Raw genomic sequence first — 10801 nt, forward strand, 5'->3', positions numbered from 1 at the left:
CGATAATAAAATCACAATTTAGAGGGTGAAGATCCATGTCTTTAGATAACGTCTCTTTTATTGCCTCAATCCCTTTATCATGGGGAATACATGTATAAAGGGATTGGACGTCAAACGTTGCCCATCTGTAACCTTCCTGCCATTGGATTGTTTTGACTAGGTTTAGAACGGCAGTGGTGTCTTTAATGTAAGATGGCAGTATTTTCACATATTTTTGTAGGAAAAAATCCACATACTGTGACAAGTTTGACGTTACGGATCCAATTCCGGAGATTATGGGTCTACCCGGTGGATCGATAGAGGCCTTGTGTATCTTAGGAAGGTGGTAGTACACTGGAATGGTGGGAAATAAAACATTCAAAAATTGGTATTCAGATTTAGACAATACTGTGGATGCAACAGCCTCATCAAGAAGGCTCTTTAGCTCAGAGACAAACTTATTTGTCGGATCCTGACTTAATTTACTATAGTTGCCAGGGTCATTCAGAATGCGCATGGCCTCCTTTTCATAGCTTACACGGTTTTGGATCACTACTCCTCCACCTTTATCAGCCTGTCTTATAATTAAGTCCTTTCTATCCTGAAGTTCTTTCAGTGCCAGATGTTCTTGATAACTGAGGTTATGAGGTATGTCGGATGGTTTAAAATTATTTACCAGTGATATAAATTCATTATTAACTATATTAAAAAACGAATCGATAAAACTCCCTTTGCTTTGGGCTGGATAAAACCTTGAGGGTGGTTTGAAATCACTATGTTGACAAAGTGTCACAAGTGGGTCTGTATCAATGGGATCTATAGCAGTACTTATATTACTCAGATCGTTTCCTATCTCTTTTTTAAGGAAATGCCTCTTCAGTGTCAAGTTCCTAGTGAACTTGTGCAGATCTGAGAATAATTGAAAACCATTTGGACCACTTGACTGTGAAAATTTAAGTCCTTTACTTAGAACCAGTTTCTGACATAGAGTGAGATCAACATTAGATAAGTTAAAAATACCTTTAAAAGATTCGTTATTAATTAATTCGACTCTCTTCTTTGTTTTGGTCTTACACCCTGCTCTTGTTCCTCTTCTGGTGAGTGGTGTCTTTTTTGCGACCTGGGAGTCTCTATATTTTTCTTCTCTTTCTCTTTTGCTGTATTCCCCCTTTCTTTCGAACCCAAATATCTCTGTTTGAGTTCCTCCAGAAAAAGGGATTTCCTAGGGGATGCTTGCTCATAGTCTTTCTTAGGGGGTGTATTTGCCCTCTGGTGTTCATTTTGCCTATCTTTCTGGTGAGTATCTTTCTTGTGATGTTCTTTATATGTATACTCTGATTTGGAGCTATCCCTCCTCTTATTATAACTATTATGTCTCCTATCTTGTGACTTTTTTCTATAATTCTTAGATGGTCTATAGTCATCTTTTGTTTGTTCCCGATGGACCTTTTCACCCTCAAAATGGAGACTGTTCTCCCTTTTTTTCTTTTGGTGATAATTACCATGATGTTTATTGGGGGGATTATGACCAATGGGAACAAAACCCTTCTCCCTTTCGGATCTATTCCAATCCTTTTGTCGACCATTATCATAGTCATGTTTATCACGATAAAAATTTTTTTGCTTGTTAAGCATAATCTCCTCCGTCGTTGACTCTAAAGTCATTTTGAGGTCGCATTCCAATTTGGAACAGTCAGTGTTTATAACTAGCGGTTCCAAAGTTGCAATTTTTTTGCAGATATCTTTTTCTAGAACTGCAATTGTTCTGCTGCGTTCAAAGATGATCAATCTCATTAATTCTCTTGAACATTCCTCCTGAATCCTATCCCATTCCTTCATAAATTGAATGTTATCTCTTCCAAAAGTGGGGTTCTTTTGGAAACGCAACCCACGGGGTACTCTCCCGCAGTCCAAATATCTCTGCATGGTGTTGCGTTCTAACCATTGTTTAGGTAACATGTCCCTAACATGTCATGCTATTAACCCTTAATTTTGATGTACGTGCAATACTCACCTTTATATTATAAATAATTTTTTAATACACTACACAATGGTTTGGTTGCAATGAGCTTATTATCTATTTACTCCTTCAAGTTTACAGAGATGCACCGGAAGCATATGTTTATTCTCAAAACATTTTCTGTGTATCTTCCTTGTACTTGGTAGGCTGGTTTCAGCAATGTTAATCTTTAAAGATTGATTTTCAATCTGCTCCTATTTTAAGAATCACTAAGTAAAACTTACATTTTATTTATTCACAAAATTTCATTTAATTTGATTAGTGCAGTCAAAAAAAGGGTATCTTTCTTTGCCATTTGCAATTCTTTTACAAGTTTACAAGTTATTCTTGCCCTTTAAATGCACCTTATATGTAATGAGTGCTCGCAACAAACAGGATGGGACCGTGAGGCCGCGGGGGGGATTTGTAAACCACGACCTGAAACTGAGAGGTCACGTCCAGTGTGCATCAAGCAATTCAGGGTATGGCAAGCAGAAGCTTGTGAACAGCACATTGTCACTAGGAAAAGACTACTATGATCAGTCAATTTGGAGCAGGGATCACTGGGCATATAAAGGTCTGTGAACCAATATGATGAGAGGTACACAGCTGAAGCAGATGATTGACTCTTGATTGTAGAGCCAATCCAAGACAAAGAGCACAGCTGAATATGATAATCACTATCGTACCACTTGATCATCATGGGGCAGAGTTAGCACTGCAGGTTTCCTAGATTAATCAGCTGTTCTGCTGACAACCCATGGACGGCACCTGCACATGATCCTGTCAGTGTGAGGTGTGTCACCAGGGGCATCATGAGACACATCATGGAGACGTGGCCTAAGCTTGATCCTCACAGTACCCCCCCCCCATTAGGCGTGACCACCGGGCACTCCAGGAATGGCTATGAGGGGCACCTCCGATGGAAAGCACGAACAAGCCTAGGAGTTTGAAGTTGATCCCTGGGGATCCAGGAACATTCTTCAGGTCCAAAACCCTTCCACTGGACTAGGTACTGGAGTCTCCCTCTGGACACCCCAGAGTCCAGGACCGTTTGAACCTCAAACTCCTGTTGTCCTTCCACTAGGACAGGTTCTGGAGGAGACGTTAGAAGCGGAGATATGGGATCCTGTGCAAATGGGTTTAATAGAGAGACATGAAACACAGACAGAATCCTCATGGAGGCTGGGAGGCGTAGGTGATATGCCACCTGATTGACCCACCCGATGATAGGGAAAGGGCCAATGAATCTGGGTGATAGTTTCGCCATGGGTGCCTTCAACCTGATGTTTTTAGTGGAAAGCCATATCTTGTCACCAGGATGGTATGCTGATACATCACGGCGATGCCGGTCTGCCTGCCACTTTTGCGTGGTTACCACTCTACATAGGTTTTCCTGGTTCTTCCCCCATAGCTCCTAAAGCTGTTGTATACAGTTATCTACAGCTGGGACTCTGGATGCGACTCCTGCTGAGGGGAGAGCTAAGGGATGAAAACCAAATGTAGTGACGAATGGTGACTCCTGCAATGACTCGCTCCTACACAATCACTTGAAGGGCTCCATGAAGTCGGAATATCTCTTTGATAAAAAACCTCAGAACGTTTTGCAGCATTTGGTAATCCCTTCAGAGGCATGAAATTAGTTTGTTTGGAGAACCGATCTACGACCACCAGGATTGTGGTCATACCATTAGATAAGGGTAGCTCCACAATAAAATCCATACAAATATAAGTCCATGGCCGATCTGGGATCGGGACAGGTTGAAGTAACGCCGTAGGATGATTCCTGGGCATTTTTGTCTGAGTGCAGAAAGGACAGATGGCAACAAAGGTCTTTGTCTCCTTCAGAATCCCAGGCCACCAGAAAGTCAATTTCAGTAATTCACTAGTTCTCCTTTTTCTAGGATGACCAGAGCACTTGGAGCTATGGCCCCATTCCAAGACCTTCCGTTGAAAGCCTGGTGAAAATGAAAAGGTGTCCTTCCGAATCCTCGAGGCCTGCTGGGATGTGGGATTGGTCCTGAATAATGTGGTTATAGAGATGCGTTTTAGCACAAAACAATTGTATATGCTGCCACAAAATGAAGCGTGGTGAACACGTGAAACGTGCGTCGGGAATGTAGGGCGTCACTCTTGTGACGTCACTCGAAGTGGCGACATCCTATCGTTTGGCTTACGAGCAGGCTTGTATTTTGTGGCAGCATATACAATTGTTTTGTGCTAAAACGCATCTCTATTGGGGAGACACGGCAAGAGGATTGAACTTGCTATTTTCCTCATTATACTTTATGAAAGTGAATTGTGTTTAAAACCTTGTATTTTGGTAGCGTGGTGGCGAACGTAGTGTTTGTTTTTCTGACATTACCTTGTCACTCCTTATATGTGTAAGATACAAGAGATACTATTGAAGCAAACTCTCAGGTTGAACATAACCCTTACATTTTTTGCAATTGGTAACAGCTTATACAATCGCATACAGCTACCAGCTGGTATTAGAGACTTTAGTTGCAAATTGGATACGTGATACTTTAGAACAAGTTACTATAAACTTTGTGAATGTTGTTTAGCCTCATACTTGAAGGCTTTTGGGAGTGGACCATATATACTAGAAAGAGAGATTTTCTCTGGTTTATTCATTTGGCCACCGCTACCTTGTGGTTTCTGATACACCATATATTTCATAGCACAATTATGCTCTTTTAAGAGACTATAATTAGGAATAGGTCATATTAAATGTCCTTGCACCACACTAGCCGCAACTCTAATTGGATAAATGAATTGTCATTATATACTATATAAATAGTTAGGTACAATTAGACTACCGTAGCAATACAATATCATTAGGATTTTATTTGGATGTCATGATGAGTACATAGAGATACATATCCATCAGACTCACTCTATTGTGCGACCATACACTCATCTGCCACATTAGCATGGGGATTTTTAATAATGTATATGTGTTTTTAACTATCTATGTAGAATTAATAAAATGTTATTATTTTTGATTTCCGCGGTGATTCTGGGAAACGTACCAGTTATTTTGCAGAATTATACCGCAGGGCTAATTTTTGTCCAACTCCAGACCATATATAGGATTGAGTGCTCAATAGAGGGGGACATCTTTCTGATCATCTTTTTGATCAAACACTGTTAATATCGATGAAGTTAACGCCTGACCCGGAGTCCAGAAAGGCCCATGTCTTTACCACAAAGGATTTCCTGGTCAACTTGATAGACAGCAGCAACCTAGTAGATATACTAGAGTGAGAAGAATGTAATGTTCCCAGTGGGACTCTCCCGTGTCTCACTGGGATTTGGCATTATTGGGACAAAGGAGAGCCTGATGTATGGCGATCACGAAACTGCAGAGGAACTTCAGAGTCCGGAACTGTGTTTGCACTGCTTCTCGCTGGCTGATAGCCTGTTACCACTGAGCGTCATTGCCTCATCCGGATCCGGGAAATTGTCAGTAACCGAAGCTGCTGAAAGAGTATGAAAATAACATATACCTCCTCTGCACTGGGCCTTCTCGGCTCTTCTCTCCTGTAGACGCTGATACATGCGGATGCATAGAGCTATGAGATCCTCTAAATCTGCAGGACTTTCCAGCGTGGCGAGTTCATCCTTGAGGTTCTCTGCAAGGCCTTGCCAAAATACTGCTACCGGTGCTTCATCGTTCCATCCAGTCTCTGTTGTGAGAGTCCAAAATTCAAGTGCCTAGTGGGCCACCATTCGACTGCCTTGAGATATATGCAGGAGGGAAGAGGAAGCCATTACCTTATGTCCTGAAGCATCGAAGACCCTTCGGAGCTCCCGTGTGAAGATATAAGTCACTCGTGAGGTCCGGTCTTTGCTCCCATATAGGGGATGCCCACGCCAAAGCATCATCAGTTAATGACATGATACAGTTGTGTGAAAAAAAAGTACACCCTCTTTGAATTCTATGGTTTTACATATCAGGACATAATAACAATCATCTGTTTCTTAGCAGGTCTAAAAATTAGGTAAATACAACCTCAGATGAACAACAACACATGACATATTACACCGTGTCATGATTTATTTAACAAAAATAAAGCCAAAATGGAGAAGCCATGTGTGAAAAACTTTTTACCTTATCTGGTATAGGTATAAACCATGAGCCCGCCCCTTCTGGTTCCTCCTAGGAGGGAGTGGCAAATTTAGTCAGTCCTGTTCTGGAGGATTAAGAGAGCAGTAGAGCTGTAAGTCTCTCCCATTGCGGGATGAACATGCTCACCCCCAGCCCTGTAGCTGGGGGGAACAGCTGATTCAACCCACAGATCAGGGGCAATCACCATCCAGAGGCCTGGGACCTCTGAGACTCTGCACTGCTGTGAGGAAGAACTGCAGTGAATGCCAGCCAATAAAGACCCTTGTTCATTATACTCCTGTCTGATTGTCAATCACTGGGCAGGAGGGAGATGTGTGCAATAGTGGGGTCTGATCCCTGGACACCCTGGAGCCCACTACGGCTGGAGGCGCTAACCACCAAGAAAAATAACTACAGATAAAGAAGCTTGTCCTGATCTCCATTCCACCGAAGATCCAACTCAGCTCTCCTGATCCTAACAGGTAACCACACCACACACAGGTAGAAGAAGCTGTGTATCTCCCTCTCCACTAACAAAGTGATTGCCAGGGTGCTAATGAAAAAGTGTGACCCATTTTATTTGTACAGTATGTAAGTGTATCCAAGGTCCATTATCCAGTATATCCTGAACATGGGTTCTTGATGATAAAACTGGGTGTCGACAAGACTCACTCAGTAGAAGAATAAAGAAAATTCAGGGAGGTTGCTACATCTATCTATATAAAACTCAAAATCTGTTTGTCTGTGGGTTTGTGTGCGCTCTCATTGGCTGTCATTGGCTGTCATTGACTGTCAAGCTCTCCCATTGGATGACTGTGGGGCGGGCCTTGGCTGTCATTGGCTCTCATTGCCTGAATACGGGCGGGCCTTGGCTCTCGCGACCTCTGAGTGCAAGGCAGGGTGACGTCATTATATACACACAGAGAGAAGGGAGATACATATATTATATACACACACAGAGAGAGGGGAAATACATATATGTAGCACTGTTTCCCCCCTGCACACAGAAGCTACTGATGCTGTTCTTAAACCTGTAGGCTCACAGGGCCTGAGCCTCCGCTACTGGGAGCCTGAGGTATACTTATCTTATGCAGCGCCTCCACCGGCGAGGGATCCCAGTGTAGTTGGAGGAGCCCCTCACCGGAACCAATATACACAACTTTATATAAACGTTTTTTACTGAACACACCTTATTCATGCATCATCATCATAACATACAGTAGTAAGAAGATTATCACCCCACAATAACACCTCCCAGTTGCAAACACCAAAAGTACTGGAGTGCTTGGGCACTTAACCCCTGAGTGTCCACAAGCAAGTCCTTCCCCAAAGAATGTGTGTGTGGGATAGCGCGCTTCCCTGTGTGTTGGGGCCCGTTGGTGCACTTGTTAATACCTCACTGGTCTCAGTCCAGACCAGGGTAAACAATATATCTCCGCAGATCAACGGCGTGGTTCCGCTCTGCAATCTGCTGCTCCTCTCCCGGGTGGATCCTTAGGCAGATGCCTCTGGCGGGGTCTCCCGATTGGAGTGTACCCTTGTAAATATTCTCTATCAAGCAGTCTGGGCAGGCTCCTCTGCAACAGGCTAAACTTCTATTCAGGCAATGTCCTGCAGCATATCTCACACTATTGCTACAGTGAAAGGGTCCCTATCTGAGGCCTTTCCCTACAGCACTCATTACACACAGTATCTACTGGGATTCAGAGGATCTAACTGGGACCTTGGGGGCATCTGGCCTAGCCCAAGAGAGCACTGCTCCCTGGACACAACCTGCACCATCCTGTCCCAGCATGATCCTGACTGCCCCTTCCTGTCCCAGCATGCAATACTCTTTCCTCTCCTGGGGAATCAGCCATGTAATTGGCTTCCTGGCGTCAGGTGATACTCAGCCCCTAAGAACTATGGGGCATGTAGTCCCCGCAGGGCCTATACTGCATTGGGGCCTATACTGCATTGGGGCCTATACTGCAGTGGGGCCACGTGTGCATAGTATCCTGTGCCTGTGTGACTCTTAATGGCTGCCGATTGTCCTCTGCGCGTGCGCGAACTTCCTGGAGTGCGCGCGCAAACAAACAATGGTAGCACCCTGCAAAGGGAGCCACCGGCGAGCCCGTTGCCCTGCCTGCAACACCCCCTATAGCAGCAGAGGTAAGGGTGAAACCGGGTGACCGGGGAACCGGAGGGAACACCTGGCCAAATCCTCCCCCTGGTGAAACCCCCAACGGCCTTGCTTGGGCCAGTGCAACGCAACTATGTACATGAGTTATATAATGATAAATTGCATGACATAATTATATAATAAAAATGCAATAATCAAATACAATTTTACAACTCTACATTAAATTGTGTAGTTCTGTGAACATAGCAATTATAGATATCACCTTATTGCGAGCCCACTGCTGAGCCTCATAATGGGGTGCCCCAATTTGATCATAGGTCATCCATGTCGGGGGATGCCTGTGTCTCTGGCTCCATCTGAGCTGTTCTTCAGCAACTCCCTCGGGGGAGTAATATGTACAGTCCTGATTCTCAGCCTCTTCCCTTGAGGGGATTAATGTCTCTGAACAGTCTCTGTTTGGTACAAAGCATGGGCTTTGTGAGTCCAAAGACTGACTCGCGGGAGCCACCCTATTAGGTGGTTGCCTACAGGGCCCTTTACCCGCAGCTCCTCTGGGAGATGCCCCTTGAGTTCGAGGGTCCCTTTGGGAGGGTCCCTCCTTTGGATCTTCTTCAGTCTCTTCACCCGCTGGGTGATCAGTAGCGGTCTCTGGGATAGATTCAGAGCTATCATTTGATTGGTCTGGCTCACCATCCAATGGTGTAGCCAGTATTTCGGGTTCATCATCTCCTACTGTGGGATGGGAAGCAGGTGATTTCAGTGCCAGACCTTTACCCGGCCCTCAGTGTCTTTGATACGATAGACCGGGAGGCCCGGCATCTGCAACTCTACCTCGTAGACAACGTCAGACTTCTCGGCTTGTTGGTAAGCCTATTGCAGATTGTCCTTAAGTCTTTGCACATATTTGAAATGGGTGGTATTGTGTATCCCATCCGTCGAAACCCAAAGACGTAAGTCAACTGGCAGTCTTGCTTCCCGCCCAAATTTAAGGACGTATGAGGAGAATCCAGTTGATTTGTGGCCGGTACAGTTGTATGCGTGTACCAAGGTCTCCACGTGTCGGCTCCATTCGGTCTTCTGAGCGCCCTTCAGGGTTCCTACATGTCCAACAGTGTCCTGTTCAACCGTTCTGGCAACGTGTCTCCTTCAGGATGGTATGGGGTCGTCCGAGATTTAGCAATGTTTAGCATTTTAAGCAATTCCCGGATCAGAGTGCTTTCGAAATCCCGGCCCTGATCGGAGTGAAGACGGTTTGGAAGACCATAGTGCACAAAGTACTTCTCCCACATCTTGGCTACCATGATGGCTCTTTGGTCTTTAGTGGGGAAGGCCTGGGCATACCGTGTGTAATGGTCCGTGATGAACAACACGTTGCATAAATCTCTGGTATCAGGCTCAATGCACAAAAAGTCCATGCACACTAAGTCCATAGGGCCTGAATTTTTCAGATGGGCCATGGGTGCGGCTCGGGTCGGGAGAGTCTTGCGCTGGATGCAGCGGGAACACTGGCAGCAATGTTGATTCTCGCATCTTCGGCCAGAAGAATTGGTCTCGGACCAACCCAAAAGTCTTTTCCACTCCAAGATGCCCATGTTCGTCATGTAGGGATTTCAACACCAAATGCTGCGTGTGAGGATTCGGGGATTGTGTCCCTTGTGGCACGGTTCCTCCTCTTTACATAACAGTACTGCAGCGGCTGCTGCCTCCGATCTGCCCCCCGCTGGTGCGCGCACCCCCGCTCTGTTTACAGAGTGCGTGCGCACCCGCTCCTCTTCTACCAGGTCACAGACCTTAGCTCTGCCCCCTCAGTCACACCGCACCTCCGCTGCGTGCGGCGTGCACGCGTGACGTCGCGCAACGAGCCCCAGCTGCGAGTCAAGATTGCTGTGAGCCCTTGTCTCCTGCAGCCTCTCCTTTGCATCTGCATGAGGCTCCGCCTCCACTCCGCCCCCTCTCCTACTGGTTCCTGTCTCCTATAAGAAACTTCCTCTTCCTGTCATACCTTGCTGAACATAACCTTGTGTAGCCTTTGCGTGTGCCTTTCTTGTCCAGCCCAGTCTTGTCTTGTTCTCTGCAGTTAACCTCTCGTGTACTGACCTGGCTTTGCATTTGGATTCTCTCTGGCTCTTGACCCCTGGCTTACGGATAACAACGACGAGTACCTCTCCAACCCCAGACCACAGGCTTACGGACTCCAACTACGTGTACCTCTCCAACCCATGGACCCCGGCAAGTATTTGATTAACCCTTACCCAGCAACGCTACAAACCACCTTCTGGGCTCGCTCCCGCTACTGTGGGTGTGTGGCACAGTCCTTCCCACCTCAGTGCCGGGGTCAGGTCTTGTTTGTGGGCTCGAGCAAGCGTTACAGTAAGTTCAGCCCAACAAACATTGACCCCCCTGAGGTGGGCCTAACCACAACTGCTGCTACTCTAGTGGGAAACATACCCCAGGAACCACGTCTTCTGACACCCAATCGGTATGCGGGTGAACCCCTAGGATGCCGAGGCTTTCTAAACCAATGTGACATCCACTTTGAATTAACCCCTTCTCGCTTCTCTATCTATAGGTCTAAAGTGGCTTATAT

The sequence above is a fragment of the Ascaphus truei genome, chromosome 2 (genome assembly GCF_040206685.1).
Source record: "Ascaphus truei isolate aAscTru1 chromosome 2, aAscTru1.hap1, whole genome shotgun sequence".
Lineage (NCBI taxonomy): Eukaryota > Metazoa > Chordata > Amphibia > Anura > Ascaphidae > Ascaphus > Ascaphus truei.